We start from the raw sequence: 6,000 nt of genomic DNA, 5'->3' as shown, positions 1-6,000 counted from the left end.
TCTTGATGCTCTGGTCTTCTTTTGCCACATCCAAATGGAAATTACTTTTCTGCTCCAGTTAGCAACAGTTTCTGCTTTCCAGGTGAATAAACATAATTCTCTGCAGGGGTAAAGGAAGCATCCACGTTGATTCCGACAGTTTGTTCTGGCTGCTCTCATATTTACCCAGGGTGCCCTCTCCTAGCTATGCAGCCTTCATTCCTTTGGCGTAATAAAGCTCCAAATCTGCCAATAGTGGGAGTCCTTGTACATTCTCACCTGCCCAAAACCCAGGTTCTCTTTAAGAAATACCTGTGTAGAAAAGGTTGACAGAGATGGCATTTCTCTCGAGCTGTGCATTCTAGCCCTTTACACATCATGAGACCTAAAGTGAATTTCTAATATTTTTTACACACTGAGGCAAATGGAGGAAGAGATTCCTGGCCAGAGGCAATTGAGAGAGGATTTTCTGCACGGCAGGCCCCAGTCAGCTGCCCTGAGAGCTATAAGGATCAGTAATGTCCTAGCATATCTGTAACCTATGTGGCATGCCAGTTGTATTAACAGTGTATTAACAACTATTCTGAGCTTATTCCACAGAAAGTCACAGTGTATCACAAGACCAAAGCACACATGATTCTTTTCAGGAGCCACAAGTTCCCCCTGGGTCCTAGTTCTGCTACAATAATAGGGGTAAAAACAATTGCTTTATTTTTTAAAAAAGTTTTGATTAGAGCATAATTTACATAGTACACAAATTCATCTGTTTTAAGTGAGCAGTTCTATGGATTTTTAGCTTATTTACAGTTGTGCAACCCTTGCCACAACCTAATTTTAAAGCATTTTCCATCAGCCCCCTCTCACAAGAACTCATGTTTAACTCACTTGTGCTTTTGCGACAAACCAGTAACAAAGCACCGTGACAGTTGGTAGCAAAGCACTGTGCTAACCTGCCTTACTTCTCTAGCTATTTCTAGCAATGCACAGAGTGGGTCTGCCAGGTGTGTAGGGACTTGTTGACTCCTCTCAAGCTCTGACATTTCTGCCAGGAATTTCCATCAACAAGTGCTGTCCTCAAAGTGCCAAAGCTAAGATGTGGTCTTCAGCAAAGAAGGTGGGAGGTAACAGTCTGTGAAGGGATCCCAAAGCTACACTCTTCATTAACTCTTTGTTATACCCCTGCTCTGGGCTGGGCTCTGTACTTTATGTACATAAAATACATGTGCAGGAAATTCCCTAGTTCCTAATGTAAACCAAGTGCTGCGATTCCCCTTTGCCTCTCCACCAGCCCTGCTTGGGTGTGTTTGATGCTTGGTGTATATGCATAAAAAGTATCCTGGTTTTATTCATATTTTCACTGCTATCATTGGCTATTATTCTTAACAACTTCATCTTTTGAAAAATGAATACATAAACCATTATTGATAGATAAGGTCCTGTTACCCTTCTTACCTCTCAAGGAAAACCATGCATTTGTTTAATATCATTCCAGGGTATTTTGGTACCCCTAGTATGTGCTGTTGGTCCTTTATCCAGACCCCTTAGGATTTTTCTGAGTTCCATGCATTCCTTCCTGGCTTTTTATGGCTTTTGCATCCAGTAGCCCACAGTGAAGACTGGAGATTGCTCACAGGTACCTGGAGTCAGAAGGGACTGATCATTTGTATTGTCCTGGGACCTCTTAGCCAATGACTGACTGGTGCAAGAGAAGGAAACCCCAGGGCTCCCCTTCTTTTCCTAAAATATATTTTTATCATTTCCCATTAACTTTACATACATTAGCTTTCAATATTGCACCATATTTTCATATACATGTATATTTTGATCATAACCATTCCGCTTATTACCCCCCTTTTAACCCCTCCTCTATTCCTTCCTCTTGCCTAATAATAGTCTACCTTCTACTTTCTTGTTATTGCTTTTATTTTCTGGTATGGGGGAGTGAGCCCAGAGCCTTTGTACTGCCGGCACTTCCCTTCTACATCAATCCAGGCTGCCTGGCCTTGGCCAGAGCTTCACCCTTGCTTGGCTTCTGCTTCTCTAGCCTGTTCCTGTGCTCCCTTACTGGCTTCTGGGTGGGCACTTCCTTCATAAATCACTGCAACAGTCTGAGCACAACAAGCTAAAGAGCCTCGTTTGCTATATGTCTCTTCCTCCAGGGGAGTGACAGTCTAAGGTAGGGATTAGTGAGATTATTGGCACTTTTCCATTTACCAAGTATTCTCCAAACTTCTTGTACTAATTCATGGTGACAGAGTATGCCTTTTGCTCTACACCCTTAAAAACTTATGATATTATCAGAATTAAAGTCTTGCCAAATAGTAGCTAAGAAAATGTACCCCATTATTTTGCATTGACATCATCACATGTTTCTCGCCCTTTTGGCTTTTCTGGTCTGTGAATAGCCCATTCATACCATTTGTCCATTCTTCTGTTGTTTTCTTTTCCTATCTGATTTGTGGGAATTCCAGTATGTTCTAGAAGCCTTTATGTGTTACAAAACTTGAGAATTCTGTGTTCTTCCAAAGCAGAAATACAATTTAAAAATAAGATATGATGTTTCTTTTGAACTTCAAATAATGCAGACAAAGAATAATTATAAAGTAAACATTATTTTCAGTAAGCTGCACTCTATTCTCAGGCTACAAACCCACCCAGTGAGGAAAAAATGACTACTGCTGACAGAAAGGCACACATCCTACCAGGATGTATAATGCATATGGAAATATATAAATAGTTTTATATAAATGCATTCACTAAATATAATTAAGTATCTGTCATGAGTCAAGTATACATGGTAGCACAATATATAAGTTGTTCAAAATATACAGAATATACAGGAAACATTCCCTAACTAGCTTTTATCTAGCATAATATTCCATAGGAAAGCTCTACCATGTTTTAATAAACTAATCTTCCACCAACAGACCTTTTGTCTATTTCCACTTTTTCTAATTTATAGACTCCTTTAGTGAACGTCTTTGAACATATGTCTTCTTGCAGCTACCTGATTCTTTCCTTAGAATAAATGTGTACAAGTTGAACTTCTGGATACAAAAGTGTCCATTTAAAATTTTGATACACATTGTCAGATTACCCTAAAGAAATCTTGTACAATTTACACTTTGTCTTAGTTACTTGTCTCTCCTTCCCGACACAAAATACTGGATAGCCAAATTAAAAAGGGAAATGTTTATTTAGCTCACAGTTTGTGAAGGTTTCAGTCCGTAATCACCTGGCTCCAAGGCAGGGGAGAGTGGCAGAGGGGCAACAGTTCATGGTGGCAGAAAACACCAAAAGCAACAAGAGAGAAGGGGAGAAGCAAGCCTCTTTCCCTCCATTATGTTGTATGCAGGCTTCCTGCACCAGAGCAGGTACAGCACTCACACTCATAATCCCAGCATTGGACCATGAATCAATCACAAACTCTAGTAGATTCAGCCACCTAGAAAAAGCCCATTCCCCATGACCACGTGAGGCTTTTTGGGGACATCCAGACACAAACCATAATACACTTTTACCAACAACATATAGATATTTCCATTTCTTCAGTTTATCAAAATTTTCTAGAAGTAAAATTCTCAATAACTATTTCTAGAACCCCCAAAATAGCCCATATAATTTTTCTTTCCTTACAGATTCTGAAAGAAATAAACAAGACCAGTTTTGGTAAGTTTTTACAACTCCAGCCTAACATGATATTTTAATTGTCTTATTAATTCACTTTAAGAAACTGCAGTCCAAAGTGAAATATATTCAAAGGAAGAGGTCTGATTGAAAAACCCAAAAACAGTTTCATATATTAAAGGGATTTCTTCCTAAAATATGTCACTCCTGTATGTAGCCACAGCAAGGACCTGTCACTTATGGCAAGACTTTCTGGTTTGCTTACACCTCTTTTGGATCTGTCAGCCTTCCATGACATATAGAAGTACACTGTACACCTTGCTGTGACCTTCCTCTTAAACACATGTATTGAGTTTTACTTTTTTACTAAAATATGGAGCCTGTAGAAAAAAAATTCAGCTTGAAGTAGAATGTAAACACTTGGCTTTTCACACCAGAAATCAGAAGTTCTTTAGCCACTCCATCTGTTGCATTGGGCTCAGGAGACTCTGCCCAACCAGTAGTCAGTAAAACCTGCACCAAAAAATTAAGCAGCGCAAAATGAAGGTGCTGGCTTCCTAAGGTGGCAACAAATTCTAACCTGTAAAATCCTTCCTCACCAAGATTTTTATTTTAGAGCCCTTTCATTTTTCTGCAGAATCAAAAGAAATAAAACCCATGGGAAATCCTGGCTGTCCCTCTGTGAAGTCCTTCTAGTATTACCACAGGTCTCCTTGGTTAAGGGTAAAGTAAGAATGTCACAGTGAAGGGAGGTAGGAACTTAGCTAGTCATCATAGAATAGGGACATGCTTTGTTACTATCCACATCCAAAGAGACCCCTGTTTACTTTAGTATGAATTTGTATACTTTACTAATAGATATTTTAGAAGAAGTGGCAGGATTCATAGCAGGAAAGAGAAACTCTTATATCATCTATGAGAAAGACTTTAACCCTAGAGAGGAATGGTGACTTACAGTAGTATTTGCAGGGCCGAAAAAGTGGGTTGTACACTGTACCCTTATGAATGAATCTGGAGACAATGTAGTGTTAGGAGACTAGCACTACCTCTGCCCCCGGCATATTGAGTCCTAGAACAGAACACTGTGGCGATGACCCAGAGATCAGAAACGGAGAATCAAGAAGGAGCCACTATTCCTGAGCGCACTGCTGCCAGTGCCTCCAACACCCACAGAATGGAGCACAGACATGGATGGGAATCTCGCGTTTTCTCAAATATTCTTGCCTGCAGAGAAAGAGTTACAAGACAAGACTACAACTTCAGCCTCACTACTGCTTTCCAGAACTCATAAGAGTATTTTTAGTCGGATGAGTTTAAAACTCATAGCAAAAATCCAAGTTTATGGGGAACTGAGGGACGTGTAGTTTTAACTTTCTAGCCTGTGTCGTGTGGAAAGGTAGCCGAGAAAGAGGGTGGGATCAAAGCTAAGCAACCCAAATCCAGTATCTATCAGAAAAGAAAAGTAATTTTGCCCATGAAAATGAGAGGAGAGAGACAGAGAGAGAGAGAGAGAGACAGAGAGAGAGAGAGAGAGACAGAGACACAGACACAGACAGAGACACACACACAGACACAGAGAGAGGCTTAGAGAGAAACAACTTGTTAGAAATTGTGTTTTCAAAGGAATAATGGCTTCTAAAGGGAAAACTTAATCGCTGTCTTATAATATATTTGTCATTCCTGAGCAAGATTTTCATCTCCAGGAATTTAGGAGCTTGACACTGACCTTTTTGTAAAAGTTCACTTGTGACTCTAATAACCTGCCTGTCTCTGTCGCTTTGGGACAGAGGTTTTGTGTTCATGAGGCTAGCACTTTCTTGAACATGTATACGTCTTGTTTCCTTTCCATCCAGGTGATGGGAAGCTCTTCTATGAGTGTGATACGGTGCAGGATTGCTGCACAATATAAACGCTTTCAGGGCCAACTGATTTTTAGGGTTACCACGTGCTATGATGGGAGGTACCTTAGCAACGAATTAGTACAATATTCACATTTCACAGTTAAATAGCTATGATCCTGAGGAAAGAAGTATGTTATTTCTCCTGTCTCAAAGCAAATTAATGTTAGAGATAGAACTAGAACTTAGATCTTTTGAATCCCTGACTAATGTATTGACCGTTATCTCTTTATGAGCTGTTGGTTAAATCTCTTCAGAAAGGGAATATATTTCCTGCTGGGCATGGAATGTGACAGGCCCCTTGTTGTTGACTGACCCAAGTGTTGTTCCCAAGTCCCCTCTGCTGCTCTGCCTTCAACGGTAGGAACTAGAAACCACACTCTCTATTTTCCAGCCACCTTAACAACTAAATGGATGTATGACCCAGTTTGGACTGATAATGTGAAAGATGACACTTTTAGAGGGCTGCTGTGACATGGGCATAGTCACTGAATGT

Source organism: Chinchilla lanigera, unplaced genomic scaffold (assembly GCF_000276665.1).
Source record: "Chinchilla lanigera isolate Chin_1 unplaced genomic scaffold, ChiLan1.0 scaffold00165, whole genome shotgun sequence".
Classification (NCBI taxonomy): domain Eukaryota; kingdom Metazoa; phylum Chordata; class Mammalia; order Rodentia; family Chinchillidae; genus Chinchilla; species Chinchilla lanigera.
Note: the sequence above shows the minus strand (reverse complement) of the source record.